This window comes from Loxodonta africana, chromosome 6, assembly GCF_030014295.1.
Source record: "Loxodonta africana isolate mLoxAfr1 chromosome 6, mLoxAfr1.hap2, whole genome shotgun sequence".
Taxonomy (NCBI): Eukaryota; Metazoa; Chordata; class Mammalia; order Proboscidea; family Elephantidae; genus Loxodonta; species Loxodonta africana.
In genome coordinates, this window is record NC_087347.1 from 125279821 (window position 1) to 125300676 (window position 20856).

A 20856-nucleotide genomic window follows, 5' to 3' on the forward strand; every position below is an offset into this window, starting at 1 on the left:
CTTGAATGTGCCGCTTAGCTCTTCTGTACCTTTGTTGAGTTTCTTTATAGATGTTCTGTCATTACCAAAAGCGGTGTGTTGAAATCTCCTACTTTTATTGTGGAGCTGTCTGTCTCTCTCTTCAGTGCTGTTAGAGTTTGTTTTATGTATTTTAGAACCCTGTCATTGGCTGTGTATGTATTTATTATAGTTATGTCCTCCTGGTGTATTGAACCTTTAATTATATAGTATCCTTCCTTATCTTTTGTGGTGAATTTTATTTTAAAGTCTGTTTTGTCGGAGATTAATATTGCTACTCCTGCTCCCTTTTTGGTAGTTATTTGCTTGATATATTTTTTCCATCATTTGAGTTTTAGTTTGTGTCTTTGTGTCTAAGGTGTGTCTCTTGTAGACAGCGTATAGATGGATCTTTTTTTTTTTTTAAATCTATTCTGCCACTCTTTGTCTCTTTATTGGTGCATTTAGGCCATTTATATTCAGTGTAATTATTGATAGGTGTGAGTTTACTGCTGTCATTTTTTGTGGTGTTGATGGTTCTTTGTTCTTCTTAATTTTCTGTGCTGAGTTGTTTTTCTTTACGTATTTTCTTTTTATCTTTTTCATTATTGTTGATTTTGTTTTTGATGAGTCTTTCTAAGTTTAAACCAATCTTTTATTGCTTGATACTGCTTTACCGCCCTCTCCATTTGGAAATTCTTTGACTATACTGTCTATTCCCTCCTTTTTTTTTTTTTTTTTGACTTTGTCATCGTTTATGTATTGATGTCTGTGGTTCCCTACTTTCACTCTTTTAGCTTTGATTTGTTTTCTTGAATTCCCTATCTGGGTTGATAACTGGTTGATCTGTCCTGTGTCCTAGTCTTGGATTGTGGTCCGATATTGTTGTTCTCTAACCTGAGGTCTCCCTTTAATATTTCTTGTAATTTTGGCTTGGTTTTTACAAATTCCCTTAACTTGTGTTTATCTGGAAATGTCCTAGTTTCGCCATCCTATTTGAGAGTCAGTTTTGCTGGATTTATAATTCTTGGCTGGCCGTTTCTTTCCTTCAAGGCTTTGTATATGTCATTCCATTGCCTTCCTGCCTGCATGGTTTCTGCTGAGTAATCAGAGTTTAGTCTTACAGATTCTCCTTTGTAGGTGACTTTTTGTTTATCCCTAGCTGCTCTCAAGCTGCTCTCAGGATTCTTTCTTTGTCCTTGGTTTTGGCAAGTTTGATTATGATATGTCTTGGTGACTTTATTTTGGGGTGTAGCATGTATGGGGTTCGTTGAGCTTCTTAGATAGATATCTTCATGTCTTTCATGATATCAGGGAAGTGTTCTGCCAGCAAATCTTCAACAATTCTCTGTTTTCTGTTATCCTTCCCTGTTCTGGTACTCCGATCTCATAGGTTTTTCCTCTTGATAGCGGCCCACATAATTCTTAGACTTTCTTCATTTTTATAAAGTCTTTTTTCTGATTTTTCCTCAAATAAATTGGTGTCAAGGGATTTATTTTCAGTCTCACTAATTCTGATTTCCATTGTTTCAGTTCTCCTATGACCTTCTATTGAGTTGTCGAAGTCTGAAATTTTATAGTTAATCTCTTGGATTTCTAGGTGCTGTCTTTGTATGATTATCGCTCTGTTAACTTTGTCGTTTTGTTCTTGTATTTTTTTCCTGAATTCCTCTATTGCTTTCTCTGTGTGTTCTTGGCTTGGTCTGAGTTTTGCCTGATCGCCTTCCTGATCTCTTGGAGAGCTCTGTATATTTGTTTTTTGAATTCTTTCTTGGGTAGTTCCATTACCTTACCTTCCTCCAGAAGGTTTCCAGTTTCTCTGTTTTGGTCTCTTGCTGAAGCCATCTTGACCTGCTTCTTTATGTGATTTGATATTGACTGTTGTCTCTGAGGCATCAGTAAGTTATAATATTTATTTATGGTATGTTTGTTTACTGTGTCCTAACTTTTTGTTTTGTTTTGATATGCCCAAGAAGGCCGGGCATGTGAGCTACTTTGCCCGTTGGCATCTTTGAAGCTCTCATGTCCTGCCTCCAGTTGGTCAGAGTGGCGACTAGGTGTGTGAGCCCAGGAGTCTATTCTCTTTTCTTGTAGGGGTGCGGCACAGGTGTCCAGGTTGTCAGTTACCAAGTGTGTGGTGCAGACTCTCACAGTCCAAGATTGGCAGGGCTGCACAGGGGTGTTTGGAGGAGGCACAGGTATCTGGCTGCAGTAGGGAGCTATGTATGGGGCAAGGCAGGGGGCTGATGGCTGCCCCTGGGTGCCTGGGTGGAGGGTGTGCCTCTCCCCTAGAGCGTGTAGTGGGGTTGGGGCTATTGCAGGGGGTCCTTGGGTACCTGGTGCTGTTGTCTGGAGGGACTGGGAGGCATCTCTTACTCTCAGACCCCTGTCGTAGGTGGTACTTCTAGCACTCAGGCTCCCAGTGTGGGTGGGTGAGGGCCTTGCTTAATGGGCAGGGCGGTATCGAATGTCATAAATGTGCTGCAGCTCCCCCTTGGCTGCTGCAGTTGAAAATGGGCTTCAGTTTTATGCCCTGCTGTTTTTTGCTAATGAGAATGTATGGTGTTGAGTCTGCTCACACAGGTCTGGGCAGGGGTGAAGGCCGCTGCAGGCCTGTGGACCCCTTATGCCAGTGGCTGGGCAAAGTGGCCATGGAACTGGTATGGGAGTGGAGAGCCCTGAGTTCCCAGCTTGGGAAGAGTGGCATTTTTTAATACAGCAGGACTGGTGTTGGAGTGGAGCGGGGCAGGAGGCTGGGTGAGGGATAGGAAGCGCTTTTCCTCTGTGAAAATCTGGGAGGGAGAGGCATTATTTTGCCCCTGCGCGGTAGGTTAGAAGCTTGCACTTAACTTGTGCGGGTCTGATGGCACTCCTACTTGGTTCTGGAGGTGTGTGCAAATTTGCTGCACCTGATGTGGTGGGACTTGTCTTTAAATGTGGCTGCTTATGTCAGTGCTGTGCAGACTCAGGTAGAAGGGCGCTGGCGATCTCGCGATATAGGTGCTTTTCCACTGATTTTGACTTGTCTGTTCTCCCCTTCGCTACTCAGTTCGGTTTTTCAGCTTTGTCTTTGATGATTAGGGTTCCTAGAGTGTCGTATATAACGGATTCACTTGTATTTTGGGTCTTTGTTATAAGAGGAACAGAAGGAAATGTCTGAGTATTCTGCCATCTTGGCCCCTATTTGTGTTCTTTATGATGGCAGGATGTAGTGTAGTCTAGTGGATTTCTCATAATTCTTGTTGAGCAATTATTAAAGCAAATGAGAATCTGTGAGAATGATAACAGTACTTATGTCTGTACTGTAAGCATTTTAATTCTTTATACTTTACTGTGTTTTTCAAAACTCCTTTCATTTTCCTCAAAACAAAACAGGTACTTCCACCACAGCTTGGTGTCCTTGCACAAATGAGTGAAATGAAGTGAGAAAAAGGACTTTCTTCATAGCCATCAGATTTGACTACCTGCCTCTTTAATCTCAAAGTAGTTTGCATTGTAGGTTTTTCATACACTGTAATCTTTATTTTAAGACAGGCTGTATATCTGAATTTGGGTACTTTTTTTGCAGCTACAGATGCGTAATCATAATTCACAGGGTAAAACATTCCAATATGTTTAAAAGCGGTTACTGTATCCTTACAGGCTTTTTTTTTTAAGCTCTCTGGGTTGGGGGAATTTGAGTGTTTTTCTGAGCTATTTACTAATACTGAATCTTTGGACCCTGGTGGTGCAGTGGTTAAGCACTCAATCGCTATCCAAAAAGTCAGTGGTTCAAACCCAGCAAACCTGGTGATCTGCTCCCGTAGAGATTACAGCCTAGAAAACTCTATGTGGCAGTTCAACTCTGTCCTGTAGGGCCCCTATGAGTTGGAATCCACTTGATGGCACACAATAACAGTCTTTTCTCACGTCTTTGTTTTGCATTCTAAGACTTAATAACTACGAAGTATGTTATACGTGATTTGACGTAAAGTACATTGGGTATTCTTCGGTGTTTTCCCTCTCTGCAGACGTTTTCAGCACACACTCTTTTATATGACATTCAGTATAAAACGTCTCAATGTCTCTGTGCAAATGATAGCCTACATTGCTACAGTAGGTGGCTGGAAAAGCTCTAGAAAGCCTTAAACTCATAGGGCGAGAGATTAAGGAATTGGATAGTTTGTTTACATGAATATTCTGATTAATTTAACAATTTAAAATAAGTATTGAAATATAAAATTAGTCAGAGATTCTGTATTCTTTGCTTTGATGTCATTGTATATTAGGCTGGAAATTTTTAGGGCACTTGCTTCTGGAAAACTTGAAGACATCTAAATTTTCTTCCTGTAAGGGCTTTTTGATGGTGTGCCAGACATTCCGATATGTGATACTTTGTGAAGATAGTTTTCATGTTTTTTTCTTATTTGATAAATGTCTTAAGAGTTTTGTGTATTGTTCCATTAAAATATCATTAGATACTGTGGTGAAAGCCGGGGGTGGCTGTGTAAGAGACTGGAAAGAAATTTCTCATTACCTAATGTTTGAAATATGACATCTCAGGGTTGTTGATGGAGAGGCTGATAGCAGGAGAGTAGAATTTGTAAAGAAGCTTTTTAAAAAGGCAGTGTACCATGGAGGAGAAGAAACACTAGGTTTTAAAGTAGGAGAACAAATGTCTAGTGACTGGTCCAGAATGGTTTCTTATGCTTCCTGTGCTCGGTAGGGTGTTTGTGATGCTTGATCACATCCAGAAACGCTAGCTGGCCTCTCATGGGAACAACTGCAGTGAAGCAGCCAGAGTTTTAGCTTAGACTCTTTGTGGGACTAGAACAATTGCCTTTTCAGCTCTATAGGTGAAACCTTAGAGTTAGTAATCTAGCTTTATTTTTATTTATTGTGCTTTAAGCGAAAGTTTACAAATGAAGTCGGTCTCTTTTACACATACACATTTTGCTATGTACTCCTAGGTGCTCTCCCCAGTGAGGCAGCACATCCCTCCTCTCTACCCTGTATTCTCCATGTCTGTTCAACCAGTTCCTGTCCCCCTCTGCCTTTTCATCTCACCTCCAGACAGGAGTCTACTTGAACCACGGAGTTTACTCCTCATCAGGATCATTGTCTATCTTATCGTACAGGTCAATCCCTGTCTGTAGAGTTGGTTTGGGGAATGTTTCCAATCTTGGACTATCAAAGGTTCCGGGACCATGACCGTCAGGGTCCCTCCAGTCTCAGTCAGACCATTAAGCCTGGTCTTTCATGAGAATTTAAGATCTGCATCCTACTGTTCTCCTGCTCCATCAGGGATTCTCTGTTGTGTCCCCTGTCAGGGCAGTGATTGGTCTAGTTCTTCCTGTCCCAGGCTGATGTAGTCTCTGGGTTATGTGGCCCTTTCTGTCTCTCAGGCTCATATTTACCTTGTGTCTTTGGTGTTCTTCATTCTCCTTTGCTCCAGGTGGGTTGAGACCAATTTATGCAGCTTAGATGGTCGCTTGCTAGCATTTAAGACCCCAGACACCTTTCGCCAAAGTGGAATGCAGAATGTTTTCTTAATACATTTTGTTATGCCAATTGACCCAGATGTCCCCGGAAACCATAGTCTCCAGGCCCCCATCCTTGCTACTCTGGCCTTCAAAGCTTTTGTTTGTATTCAGAAAACTTTTTTGCTTTTGGTTTAGCCCAGTTGTACTGACTATTCCTGTATTAGGTATTGCCCTTCCCTTCGTCTAAAAAAAATTTTGTCTGCTATCTAAACAAAAAAAAAATCAAGCCCACTGCCGTCGAGTCAATTCTGACTCATAGCGACCGTATAGGACAGAGTAGAACTACTCCATAGAGTTTCCAAGGAGCACCTGGTGGATTTGAACTGCCCAGCTTTATGGTTAGCAGCAGTAGCTCTTAACCACTACACCACCAGGGTTTCTGTCTATTATCTAGTTAGTGAATATTCCTCTCCCTCCCTCCCCACCCTCGTAACCATCAAAAGATATTTTCTTCTGTGTTTAAACTTTGTCCAGAGTTCTTATAATAGTGGTCTCATACAATATTTGTCCTTTTGCAACTGACTGATTTCACTCAGCATAGTGCCTTCTCCATTGCCCCATGTTATGAAATGTTTCACAGATTCATCGTTCTTAATTGTTACGGTAGTATTCCATTGTGTGAATATACCATAATTTATTTATCCATTCATCTGTTGATGGGCACCTTGGTTGCTTCCATCTTTTTGCTACTGTAAACAGTGCTGCAGTGAACATGGGTGTGCATGTATCTGTTCGTGTGAAAGCTCTTATATCTTTAGGGTATATTCCAAGGAGTGGAATTGCTGGGTCGTATGGTAGTTCTATTTCTAGCTTTTTAAGGAAGCGCCAAATTGATTTCCAAAGTGGCTGTACCATTTTACATTCCCACCAGCAGTGTATTAGTGTTCCAGTCTCTCCACAACCTCTCCAACATTTATTAGTGTTTCATGGTAGTTGCGATTTGCATCTTTCTAATAGGTGTTGATTGTGAGCATTTCCTACTGTATCTCTTAGCTGCCTGAATGTCTTTTTTGGTGAAGTGTCTGTTCATATCCTTTGCCCATTTTTTAATTGGGTTATTTGTGTTTTTGTTGTTGAGTTTTTGCAGTATCATGTAGATTTTAGAGATCAGATGCAGATCGGAATTGTTGTAGCCAAAAACTTCTTCCCAGTCTGTAGATAATCTTTTTAATCTGCTGAAGTCTTTGGATGAACATAGGTGTTTGATTTTTAGGAGCTCCCAGTTATCTAATTTCTTTTCAGGTGTTTGTGCACTGTTATGTTTTGTTTACTGTTTATGCCATGTATTAGGGCTCCTAGCATTGTCCCTATTTTTTCTTCCATGATCTTTATCGCTTTAGATTTCATATTTAGGTCTTTGATCCATTTTGAGTTAGTTTTTGTATATGGTGTGAGGTATAGGTCTTGTTTCCTTTTTTTGCAGATAGATATCCAGTTATACCAGCACCACTTGTTAGAGACTGTCTTTTCCCCATATAACTGACTTTGGACCTTTATCAAACAGCAGCTGCTCATATGTGGATGGATTTATATCTGGATTCTCAATTCTGTTATACTGGTGTATGTATCTGTTGTTGTACCAGTACCAGGCTGTTTTCATTACTGTGGCTGTAGAGTAGGCTCTAAAATCAGGTAGTGTGAGGCCTCCCACTTTGTTCTTCTTTTTCAGTAATGCTTTACTTGTCTGGGGCCTCTTCCCCTTCCATATGAAGTTGGTGGTTTGTTTCTCCATCTCATTGAAAAATGGATCAGGATTGCATTGTATCTATAGATCGCTGTGAGTAGAATAGACATTTTTACAATGTTAAGGCTTCCTATCCATGAGCAAGGTATGTTTTTCCACTTATGTAGGTCTCTTTTGGTTTCTTGCAGTAGTGTCTTGTTTTCTTTGTACAGGTTTTTCACATCCCTGATTAGATTTATTCTTAAGTATCTTCTTGGGGGCTGTTATAAATGGTATTGATTTGGTGATTTCGTATTCAAAGTTCTGTTTGTTGGCATAGAGGAGTCCAACTGATTTATGTATGTTTATCCTGTATCCTGATACTCTGTTGAACTCTTTTATTAGTTTCAGTATTTTTCTTGAGGATTCTTTAGGGTTTTCTATGTATAAGATCATGTCATATGCAAATAGAAATACTTTTACTTCTTCTTTGCCAACTTGGATACGCTTTATTTCTTTACCTAGCCAATTTCTCTGGCTAGGACCTCCAGCACAATGTTGAATAAGAGTGGTGATAAAGGGCACCCTTGTTTGGTTCCTGTTCTCAAGGCGAGTGCTTTCAGACTCTCTCCATTTAGGATGATGTTGGCTGTTGGCTTTGTATAAATGCCCTTTATCATGTGAGGCATTTTCCTTCTCTTCCTATTTTGCTAAGAGTTTTTATGATGAATTGGTGTTGGAGTTTGTCACATGCCTTTTCTGTATCAATTGATAAGATCATGTGGTTCTTGTCTTTTATTTATGTGATGGATTACATTGATTGTTTTTCTGATGGTGAACCATCCCTGCATACCAAGTATGAATCCCACTTGGTCATGGTGAATTATTTTTTTGATATGTTGTAAAATTCTATTGGCTAGAATTTTGTTGACGATTTTTGCATCGAAGTTCATGAGGGATATAGGTCTGTAGCTTTCTTTTTTTGTGGTGTCTATGTGATTTTGGTGTCAGGGAAATGCTGGCTTCATAGAATGAGTTTGGGAGTATTTCATCCTTTTTGATGCTCTGAGCCACTTTTAGCAGTAATGGTGTTAGCCCTTCTCTGAAAGTTTGGTAGAATTCTCCAGTGAAGCTGTCAGGGCCAGGGCTTTTTTTTGGTTGGGAGTTTTTTAATTACCTTTTCAGTCACTTCTTTTGTTACGGGTATATTCAGTTGTTCTACTTCTGTGTTAGTTTAGGTAGGTAGTGTGTTTCTAGAAACTTGCTCATTTATTCTAGGTTTTCAAATTTGTTACAGTACAGTTTTTCATAGTAATCTGATTCTTTAATTTCAGTTGATTCTGTTGTGATATTGCCCAACTCGTTTCTTATTCAGGTCCCGTGCTTCGTCTCCTGTTTTTCTTTTGGCAGTCTGACCAGTGATTTATCGATTTTGTTAATCTTTTCATAGAACCAGCTTTTAGTCTTGTTAACCCTTTCAATTGGTTTTCTGTTCTCTATTTCATTTAATTCTGCTCTAATTTTTATTATTTGCTTTCTTCTAGTGCCTGAGGGTTCGTTTTCTTGCTCTCTTTGTATTTGTTCAAGTTGTAGGGATAATCCTTTGATTTTGGCCCTTTCTTTTTGGATGTGTGCATTTATTGCTGTAAATTGATGTCGGAGCACTGCTTTAGCTTTGTACCAAAGATTCTGATAGGAAGTATTTTCATTCTCATTGGATTCTATGAATTTCTTTACTCCATTCTTCATTTCATCGATAATCCAGTCGTTTTTGAGCAAGTTGTTGGTCAGTTTTCATGTGTTTGATTTCTTTTCCGTACTTTTTCTGTTATTGATTTCTAGCTTTATGGCTGTATGGTCAGAGAAGATGCTTTGTATCACTTTGATGTTTTGTATTCTCTTAAGGCTTGCTTTATGACCTAATATGTGGTCTATGTTAGAGAATGTTCCATGTGCGTTGGAAAAGAAAGTATACTTGTCTACTGTTGGGTGGAGTGTTCTGTATATGTCTGTGAGGTCAGGTTGGTTGATGGTAGATCTTCCATGTCTTTATTGAGCTTCTTTCTGGATGTTCTGTCCGTCACTGAAAGTCACGTGTTGAAGTCTTCTGGTATTACTGTGGAGCTGAGTATCTTGCTTTTCAATGTTGTCGGAGTTTTGTGTATCTTGAAGCCCTGTCATTGGGTTCGTAAATATTTAATATGGTAATAACCTCCTGGTGTATTGTCCCTTTAATCATTATGTAGTGTCCTTCCTTATCCTTTTGTGGTGGATTTAACTTTAACGTCTATTTTGTCAGATATTAGTATTGGTACTCCTGCTCTTTTTTGATTATTTGCTTGATATATATTTTTTTCCATCCTTTGAGCTTTAGTTCATTTCTGCCTGTAAGTCTTATGTGTGTCTCTTGTAGGTCAATTTATAGCAATGAATGCACACATCCAAAAAGAAAGGACCAAAATCAAAGGATTATCCCTACAACTTGAACAAATACAAAGAGAGCAAGAAAATGAACCCTCAGGCACTAGAAGAAGGCAAATAATAAAAATTAGAGCAGAATTAAATGAAATAGAGAACAGAAAACCAATTGAAAGAGTTAACAAGACCAAAAGCTGATTCTGTGAAAAGATTAACAAAATCGATAAACCACTGGTCAGACTGACAAAAGAAAAACAGGAGATGAGGCACGTGACCTGAATAAGAAACGAGTTGGGCAATATCACAACAGAATCAACTGAAATTAAATTAGATGAATCAGTTCTAACTGAAATTTCCCTTATCATGATAAGGGAAAATTTCAACTGTCTGGCTTTTTAGTGTCTTTTTGGAAATGCCACAGTAAACTCTTGATTGGTTTAAGAGCTTAGTAATGTTTAGTAAACAGCCTGTCTTGTAAAACTTCGCGTGTCCTAAGTTTTAAATTAATGAGTAAGTATTTCATTAATTAATCAGGAGAATGTATTTTTATATTTGTTTTTGCTGATGTAAATGTTGAAGACTTGTGTAATATATATAGTTGCCCATTTAAATATTTTTCATCATATTTTTATATACTCTTCTGTAATTTGCATTTTCCTGTAAGGAATATTCTTAAAAACTTATTTTAATACATTTTATTTAATACCAGTTTTGGGTAGGTCTGCATCTGATACTGAACGTCTGTTTTTAAATTTCTACACATAATCTTCCTTGGTTTTATATGCAATTTATAATTAAAATTCTAATCACTTAATATTTGGATGAGCAACTGCTTAGTTCCTTTTTATGTCAAACTATTTTAGTGTACATTTTCTATGATTTTTCTCCATTTATGTTAACTACTTTTCCATTTGATTTCTCATTCTCTTGGTCTTCAAAGAGAAAAAAAACGCACGCGCATACACACAAAATAAAAGTACCATGCATTACTTCCAGTGTTGCTTCCTGCTTCTCTCTTCTTTTCCCTTTTTGTTTTTTTCATATAAGCACTTTCTGTTTGCTCAATAATTAGGAAAGGATTTAGGGAGGAGATGAAATTTGAAGGTGTTTGAATAAGTAAATGGGAAGGGAGGAGGGCTTCTGGGTGAGGCGGCAGTGTGTACACACGCATGGGCTTAGCATTGAATCTAGAGCAGGAACTGGGGAGGCTGGTGTCACTAGAATGAGGCTTGCACGTTGAAAGGACAGTGAGAAATAAGCACAGACTGGAGGCTCTGTCGGACTCAAGCACACCAATGATCATGAATATGGCACAGACCAGGCAGTGTTTCATCCTGTTATACATAAAGTTGTTAATAATGTGAAGGCTATTGAAAATTTTGTATAAATAGCCACTGAAGGTGTTTTGAACAAAATAATTTATTCAGAATTCATTAGGCAGTTATTCAACATCTATTATTCTTAAAATATTATACTTTTAACTGAGGGGAATGTAAAAGTAAATTGTCCATACAGCCTAGGAACTTCAGTCAGCTTGGTATCAATTTCCTGTATTATGGAGAAGAAGAGTACCCTGTGAACTCATCACCTAGTATCACTGGTTATCAACATTTTGCTAGTCTTATTTTATGTCTCCTCTCCTCCCCTCATGCTAGATTTAGATATTTGAAAGTAAATCCCAGACATCGTGTAATTTCACAGATCTGTATTTCTGGCAGGTAAGAACTTAAACAGTACTGTTAGCACATCTAGTAAAAATTAACTAATTCCTTAATGTTATCTAATATTAGTCTGTGTTTAAATTTCTTTGTCTCATAAATGTCTTTTTACTATTGATCTGTGCCAGACAGTGTCCCACCGTTACGCTTGGTCGATAATGTCTCCAAAGTCTTTTTCAGTCTATTAACCACTTTTCTTTTTTCCCCCTGCCATTTTTTTGTTAAAGAAACTGGATCATTTGTCATGTAGAATTTCTTACTTTTGGGTTTTGGCTGACTGTATCCTCATGTGTCTTTTAATGTGTTGTTCCCCCATATTTCCTATAAACTGATAGTTAGATCGGCGCTCTAGTGGTGCAGTGGTTAAGAGCTTGGCTGCTAACCAAAAGCTTGAATCCACCAGCTGCACCTTGGAAAACTTTGGGGCAATTCTGCTCTGTCTTACAGGGTTGCTATGAGTTGGAATCAGCTCAGTGACAGCGAGGTTGGTTGATGATTAGATCTAGAACATCCACTAGTTTTATTGGAGCAGAGCCATGCCTGTTCATTTACCTGTGACCTGTGTGTTCCCCCTACAGTGGTGGAGACAGACGGGTAGTTACACAGACCTGCAAAGCCTAAAGTATTTACTGCCTGGCATTTAGGTGGAAAAAGTTTGCTGACTCTTGATCTAGGGTAGATTCAAGTTCCTTTTTTTTTGTGGGGAGGGGACAGGAATTGGTGATGCTACTTACTTCGTGGTGCATCCTGTCAGGAAATACTTACTGTCTGTTCCACTTTCAGTGGTTTTTAGAGTGGCCAAAGGAATCAGACATCCTGTGTGCAGTTTCTCATCAGCCATTCACTGGCTTTTGCAGTCACTGATGATCACTGGCTAGATTATTGTCATCTGTATCCTTACTGCTCAAAGTATGATATGATCCTAGGACTAGTAGCACCAGGATCCCTGGAGATTTTGTGAGAAATGCAGAATTGGGGTTCCCACCTAAGACCTGCTGAATCTGTGTTTTAGCTAGTGCTGGCCTAGATCCGTTATCTCATGGGAGGCTGCAGTTCAAAATCCTGCATGCACGGGCTAGAATTCTTGTGTTTATCCAGTATGGACTGTTTGGCTACCTTGAAATATACTTTGTATAGGAAAGGCAGGATAATGACTCTTTCTTTATCAGTTTTCGGAATAATGAGTCTATGCCTTAATCTCCCAAAGTGACTGATAATTTTTTTTTTTAGTATCATTAAGAATGAATGAACTTTTGTATATTTGTGTTTTATTCCGTTGAAGGTTTTTTAGTAGTGAAGGAATATAATAAGAATAGCATTTAGGTTTAATTTAGAGGTGATGTGCATGGTTCTTTACAGAAAAAAAACAAGCTAGGAGACTACTGCATTAATTATGTTAGTCATTTGGTGCTGCCGTAACAGAAATACCACAAGTGGATGGCTTGAACAAACAGAAGTTTATTGTTTCACGGCCGAGTAGCCTAGAAATCCAAATTCAGGGAATCAGCTCCAGGGGAAGGCTTTCTCTGTCAGCTCTAGAGGAAGGTCCTTGTTATCAGTCTTCCCCTGGTCTAGGAGCTTCTCTGCACAGGAACCCTGGGTCCAAGGGATATGCTCTGCTCCTGCTCTGCTTTCTTGGTGATATGAGGTCCTCAGCTCTCTGCTCACTTCCTTTTCATCTCTCGTAAGATATAGGGTGATGCAGGCCACACCCCAGGGAAACTCCCTTTACATTGGATCAGGAATGGGACCTTAGTTAAGGGTGTCACATCCCACCCTTATCTTCTTTAATTTAATCTAATCTTGCCTCATTAACCACAGGAGAGATTAGGATTTACAACACATAGGGAAATTACAATCACAAAACAGAGGACAAGCACACAATACTGGGAATCATGGTCTAACCAAATTGACACAAATTTTTGGGGGACACAGTTCAATCCACAACAGTAATGCAGGCACAGGATGACGGGCTGCAGCCTAGTAGTGATGGTGAGATTGCAAAGGAGTGCTTAGTATATGGATATGGTGGGGGGAGGGATTGAAGAGTAGAACTGAGTCAAATACTGCTCCAACTCTGGCAGAGAGGGTGCTTATCAGTTGTATGGAAGATCATGGATGGGTAGTTGGCTGTCTTGGAGCAGGGGGTAAAGAGTGAATTAGAGAAAAGAGCTTCAGTGGGATGATGTGTTTGGAAGATAGGTTATAGAGGGTTAAAGGAGTCACCGGGGACAGTATTTTCCTGGACCTGTTATAGTCTGTTACACATTGTTCAATATGTACTGGTTAGTAGTTTGAGGAAGTGCATGAAGGAAACATGGAGGATTGCCATGAGATTTGGCAGTAAAAGGAAGGAAAGAAATGATACAGCAGCTAGGTAATGGTTGATGGAAGAGATTTGAGTTTGTTTGAAGAAGTAGGAGAAGGTTTCTCAGGAATTGATTTTATACACATAGGTAGAGGTGGGAGAAGGAACTTTCTAGGAGGAATACCTTTAATCTGCTGAGACTAAAAGGAAGGCCGATTGAAAAGACAGTATCTTGATGTCTTAAACTTTGCAAAAGAGGTTATGAAGTATAAAGTCGGGCTGGAAAGATGTGATGACCTGGAATAATTTGTTAGAGGAAAAAACAAAACAGATAAAAGTATTAGAAATGCAGGTCTTGATGAAAGAGCCATAGTGACGCAGTGATTAAGCGCTTGGCTGCTAACTGAAAGGTCAGCAGTTGGAACTCAACAGCTGTTCCCCTGGGGAAAGATGTGTCAGTCTGCTTCCGTAAAGATTTACTGCCTTGGAAGTCCTGTGGTGCCCGTTCTACTCTGTCCTGTAGGGTCACCATGAGTCAGAATTGACTAGATGACACTGAGTTTGGTTTGGTCTTCTTTTTTTTAAACTTTTTGTTGTAACTGTATAATAGTGGTGACACAGTGTTTGTCATTTTGTGATTGACTTATTTCACTCAGCGTAATGTCCTCCAAATTCATCCATGCTATAAAAAAAAAAGTTTTACAGATTTGTCATTATGGTTTTGGTCTTGATGCAGCTAAAACATGAATTTTTAGTGAGCCAGAGCTGTGTGGTTTCTGTTTTATCACTTTTCCTTTTCTACTTGGGTCACTTCCAGAGGAGAAATGGCATACAAAAGTATTAAATAAGACATTGACGCTGCAGTCAGGGCTCTCCCATCCATATTCCACACCTGATGCCATACTGGATCCTCCTCCTGTTGCCAAACATGACAGACCATTTTACAGCTCTATGTCTTTGTATAGGCTTTACACAAACTAGCAGTAGGTACAAGGCAGTACAGAGAAAGAACTTACTATCTCTAGGATGACTGGAAGGCAACACAGATGTACCGATTCTTCACAAGCTGGAGTCAGGAGTTCATCAGAGGTGTAAAGGACATTCTAAGCAGAAAGAACTTCATTTTGGCAAGGCTCAGAGGCACAGTTTGCTGGGGAAATTACAAGGGGTAAAAACGGTGGAGTGACAGGAGATAAGACTAAGAGTAAGCAGGCAGGGACCAGTTAGGAAAGATTCTCTCTTTGCACCTTAGCGATGATGAAGATGAGGAATAGTTAAAGGGTTTTAAAGAGCAGAGTGACATTGCTTTGTAATTTTAGAAAGATCACGTTGACGACGACTTCTGCCCCTTTGTATTCTGACTGCTGCCTGTCTCCAGTCTTTGTCTCTTTCCTCAACCCCGCCCTAGACTGTCAAGACTTTATATTTTTGTTCTTATTGCTTTTACCTAGGCTGGCAGAGCTCTGTTCACCCTTCAGGGCTCAATTTCGAATATAATTTCTGAAGTTTTCAGTATTTTTAGTCAGAATTAACAACTCTCTCTCAGTTCTTGAGCATTTTGTTTATAGTGCCAGAATAGCAGTTACATTTAATGTGTTTAAATCAGTTGTGTATACATTTATCCTTAGCTGTGTACCTGTCATTGCTTGAGGGCAAACGTGTAAGCATATTCCTTCATGTATGTAACTAGCATCTAGTATGCTGTTAAGTGCATAATAAAATAAACAATTTCTTGGGTCCCTTGGTGGTGCAAACGGTTTGCTCTTGACTACTAACCTAAACGTTGGTAGTTCAAACCCACCCAGCGACAGTGCAGAGTAAAGGCCTGGCTACCTGAGTCCATAAGAGATTACAGCCAAGAAAACCCTGTGGAGCAGTTGTACTCTGTAACACACAGGTCAGAATGGGCCATTTTTTAGTTATGATTGAGTCAAGCGTTCGCTCACCCATAGCGACATTACCGAGCCAGTGCCTTTCAGCTTGCAGGAAATGCGCGCATTATACATTTTTTTGGCAACCACACAACCCTCTTGCACGTTATTTTCCTAGGTGTGCTATGCGCATTATGTGTGTGGGAGCATTATTTATGTGGGTGTGTTATTTGAGAGAAAATACGGTAATAGCATTGTATCTGGGTCAGAATCAGAAATCTTTCTGAAGTCAAGACACTACAGTTAATATATTTTCTTTTCTCTGATATGATTTCATGAAATGGCATAGTTCTTCCTCTTGCTGACTGGAGTCCAGATGAAATTTTAAAATATTCCTGCTGTCCTTGACAATCAGATTAAGATGTTTTGAGAGATTCCGTTTTGGGATGTTAGATTTTTGTTAGCCTGACCATTTGTTAACTTTCTGAACCTGCAGATGCCTTGTGTTCCCTATTGATTGGCCTAGAATTGGCTTGTATTAAGGGGTCAATACATAACCTTGAAAAGCTTTTTGTTCTAAGGTGGCAGCTGTCCAGCTGGCAGAGCCCAGTCTGTCTTTTTTCAGAACACGACTGTCAGATTTAGAGGCCGGTGATGATGCTTTGCCAGAATCAGGGCAAGAATCATTTTATAGCCATGCTTCCTTTTGGCTTTTGAAGCAAATACAGAGTTTGGTGAAATGTGAAATCGATTCTAGAAACGTTCTAAGAGGTAGCTTGCGACTAACATAGTGAAAGCGTGTAGGTTTGGTACTAGATGAGTGAACGCAGCGGAAGACTTTCATGGCTTCCTTCTGTAGTCTGGAAATATTTTGTGTGCCTTTTAGGTGACTGGCAATTGCAAACTTCAGTATAATTGGTATTTTCTACTGAAGTTTGTTAACAATGCTTTGGCATTTAATTAGTTAAATTAAGTATGATTTAAAATCAGACAGTTTCCTCGTTATTTCCAGTAACGACTTGTCCGTGTTTACCCTTTCCATCAGGTTGATAGAACAAGTATGTTAAGATATTTGTTTGTTTTCATGGTGTTTTGCAAATTGGTGTCCCATTACTGAGCATGCTTTCCTTTTTCACTCTGCTTTAGCCACGCTGGACTTGCTGTGTCTGGAATATGCCACCTGTGCTTACCCTCCTCAGGGCCTTTGCATTTGGTGATGTCTCTGCCTAGGATGCAGTTTCTTTAAACATTTCTGTGGATAGTCATTTACTTCACTCCCTTACTTTATTCGGTCTCTCTTCATATGTCACCTTATCAGAAGGACCTTCCTGTTTAAATACTGCCCATCCTTTATTCCCTTACCTTGTTCTTTATAACCTTTACCACTAACTGGCATATTATTTGTTTTTCTCTTCTTGCTAGAATGTGAGATTACGAGGATAATAATTAGCATCAGTCATATCTCTACTTTTCCACTTCTTTTCAGTTCTAACACACGCTGTGCTTCCTCGACTGATCCTAGCTACCTGGAGCTGGGTCAGATTTCACAAGTTAAAAGGACAGTGCCCTTCAGACTGCCAGACAGGCAACGTTTGGGAGTCCACACAACACCCTGACTTCTGACCTGCTGGCTACAGATTCATGGGTTTTCCTCTACTCCTTCGGGATGCCAGCTGCAAACTCGAGAGCCCTCCCTGGGCTCTCTCACTTCTGACCTGCTGGCTCTCACTATTCCTTTGGGTTTGATAACTCTCTGGAATGACTCACAGAACTCAAAGAATTTGGGATTTATTGTAGGAAAAGAGAATACAAATGAAGAGATGCATAGGGTGAGTTCTAGGAGGGTTCCTGAAATGAAGCTTCTATGTCTCCAAAAGGGGCGTGCTACCCTGCCATATGCATGGATGTCTTTGACCAACCAGGAAGCCCATGGAGCTTCCATGTCCCAAGCCTTTGCTGGGGCCTCTTTGCATAGGCATGACTGATTGAATCATGTTCTCTTTCCTCCCTGAGGTCAGCTGGTAATCAGGCTACCACGTGGTCTCAGTGGCCTGCCCAGCCCCCCATTTATTTACACAAATACTCAGGTTTTGTTTTGATAACAAAGGTACCTCAGTTACTCAGGAATTCCAAGGGTTTAGTTATCTCTGGTGGTGGAGTGTTTAAGTGTTCAGCTGCAAACCCAAAGCTTGGCAGTTGAATCCACCAGCTGCTCCTTGGAAACCCCATGGGGGCAGCTCTACTCTGTCCTATAGGGTCACTATGTGTTGGAATCGACTTGATGACAACATGTTGATTAATTATCTCTCAGAAGCTCTGGTGGCACAGTGGTTAAATGCTCAGCTACTAACTGAAAGGTCAGTGATTTGAACCCAGCAGACACTCCGTGGTTGAAAGATGTGGCAGTCTGCTTCTGTAAAGATTTACAGCCTTGGAAACCCTATGGGGCAGTTCTCCACTGTCCTGTAGGGTCATCATGAGTTGGAACCGACAGCTTTTTTTGGGTTCACCATCTCTCAGAAAACAAGGGCAAAGACCAAGTTACTTTGGGTAAAGCTAAATTCCTTCTCCAGAGCTTTTTGAGGACAAGTACTTACCTGTTTTGTTGACCCATTTTGTTGCCTAGAGCAGTGACTGCCACATAAGTAAGTGTGCTATTAGTATTTGTTGAATAAATCAAACAAATTAAGAACAACAGTATTTGGGACAGATCATTAACTTTAATATAAAACAGATTAGTTCCTAAAGGAGAAATAGTTAAAATCATTTTCAAACCCAAATTCTTTATGTAATGAGGATTCTTGTCCTACTTGGGGCAAGATACTGAATTAACAAGTCTTGCTGGCTTCCTCCCCCAAGATTAATCCTTGAGAGCATAAAACCTAAGAAATTAAGAGAAAAATCAGAACTCTGAGGAAAGAGGTGTTGGTGCTGGTGTGAGTGTGGTGATGGCTACAGCGGGATTGCTGCTGGTGTGGCTGTGGGTGGGCAGAATGGGGGAGGAAGTCAGTCTGGATTCTGTTATGTGTCCCCTCTTCACCATTGTTACCTTGAGATAAGGACTCTGAGGGGCTTGATAGTAGTGACTCAGACAGTAGGTTCAAGTGTCTTGAAGTTCCGTACTTCAGGACAACACTCCTAAAGTTGTTAGCTTATGGCTAGTCCACCCTGACTCATGGTGATCCCATGCACAATGCAACAGAACTGCCCAGTCCTGCTCCATCTCCATGATCGAGTGCAGATCAGACCATTGTGATTCATACTGCTTTCACTGGCTCATTTTTAGCAGTAGACTGCCAAGCTTTTCTTCTTAGTCTGTCTTAGTGTGGAAGCTCCACTAAAACCTTTTCGGCATGGTAGCAGCACGCATGTCACCACTGACAGACGAGTGGTGCCTGCGCATGAGGGTCATTGGCTGGGAATCAAACCCAGGCCTCCCTCATGAAAGGTGAGAATTCTACCACTGAACCGGCAGTGTCCCATACCCCTAAAATTTTAAAGACCAGTCGCCGTCCAGTTGGTTCTGACTTGTGGTGACCTCATGTGTGTCAGAGCAGAGCTGTGCTCTGTAGGGTTTTCAATGGCCTGTTTTTAGAATTAGATTTCCAGGACTTTCTTCTAAGGCACCTCTGGGTGTACTCAGACCTCCAAAGCCTGTTAACCATTTGCCAAGAACTCCACCCTTAAAATCATCTAAATTCAGTGTCGTTCGCCCACCAAACTCTTGTTGTCCGCTGCTGTCAATTGGATTCCTACTTTTGGGAATCAAAGGAATCCCTTCCTCTCAGTGGTACTTCTGCTTCTCCCTAAGGCTGAGTCTCCCTAAGGCTGAGTTTACTTCTGATCTGAAGAGTTGTTTGTTGAATGAGAAGTGATTAACTATGATTTTTCTGGTTCTGAAGGCTTTCCTCCCTAGGCTCACCCTTCATCTATCACTCCCTCTGTCTTCCCTCCTAATATTCTCAGAGCTAAATGAAGTTGATACAGTCTAAGTTCAGACCCTTTCTCTTTACACATTATCCAGAGAAAGTAGCTAATATTCCCAAAGGACTATGGCCAAAATAAGGAGACAAATGAGCACAAGCACCTGAAAAGTCAAATAATAGAAGATAAACGGCATATTACAGATGGCCTAGAAGCAAAGGCAGATAAAAAAAATTAAAAGGTAATAAATTTCTAAAAGATAACAAGTATTAGCAATACGAAACAAGAACAAAAACTTAAAAGAACTAAATGGAAGTATTAGGTATGAGAAGTATAATAAAATGAACACAGTTGATGGGATAAAAAAGAAGAATGAATTAAGATAAAGGACAAATTAGTGAGATGGAAGGTTACATTGAGGAATTCTTCCTATAAAGAGGAAGGAAAAGGCAAAAAATGGAGAATATGAAAGAAAAGTTAGCTAAATAGAAGAAAAAAGAAGTGACACCACCTAGGTAGGAGACTTTAATGACAAAAAACAAATATTTGAGGAAATAATAGAGAATGATTTAATTAAAGACAGGAAATCTCAGATTAAAAAGGCCCATAAAATACTGGATAGAGTTAAGAAAAAACCCAGACCTATACACATGATAGTGAAATTCAGGGCTATCAGAGATACAGAAAAGCCTGAAAGTTTCCAGAGAGAGCAGATAACATTACAGAGGAACAAGATTCAGATTGACATCACACTTTTCAGAAGCACCATTGACTGCAAGAAGACAGTGGAGTAATATTTTGTGAGTTTAAAGGAAAGTAACTTTGAGTTTTATACCTATTGAAGTGTCGAGGGCATGATTAAAATAGTCTCAAGGATAGACTGCCTTAGGCGATTAGCCTACAAAGACATGGGAAACATTTTGGAGGAAGAACTGAAATGAGAGGGGAAACAAATCTAGGAGATGTTAAGGATATGTCATGGATTGAGTATCTGTCAACTTGGCTAGGTCATGATTCCCAATATTGTATCATTGACTACCATTTTGTCATCTGATGTTATTTCCTGTGTCGTAAATCCTATAACCATAATGTAATGAGATGGATTAGTGGCAGCTATATTGATGAGATCTACAAGATTAGATAGTGTCTTAAGGCAATCTCTCTTGAATATAAAAGACAGAAGTGAGCAGAGAGACATGGGGACCTCATACCACCGAGAAAGCAGTGCCGGGAACAGAGTGCATCCTTTGGACCTGGGGTTCCTGTGTGGAAAAGCTCTTAGCCCAGAGGAAGACTGATGAGAAGGGCCTTCCTCCAGAGCCAACAGAGAGAGAAAGCCTTCGCCTGGAGCTGATGCCCTCAATTTGGACTTGAAGCCTATTAGACTGTGAGAGAATAAATTTCTGTTAAAGCGTCCACTTGGGGTGTTTCTGTT

General features: G+C 40.0%; 1 protein-coding gene across 1 annotated transcript in view; it reads left to right on the forward strand.

The window, feature by feature from the left end:
- The window catches only part of EPB41L5 (erythrocyte membrane protein band 4.1 like 5), a 214491-nt gene that overhangs the window by 10382 nt on the left and 183253 nt on the right, over nucleotides 1–20856 (forward strand). The gene's annotated exons all lie outside the window — the stretch shown is intronic.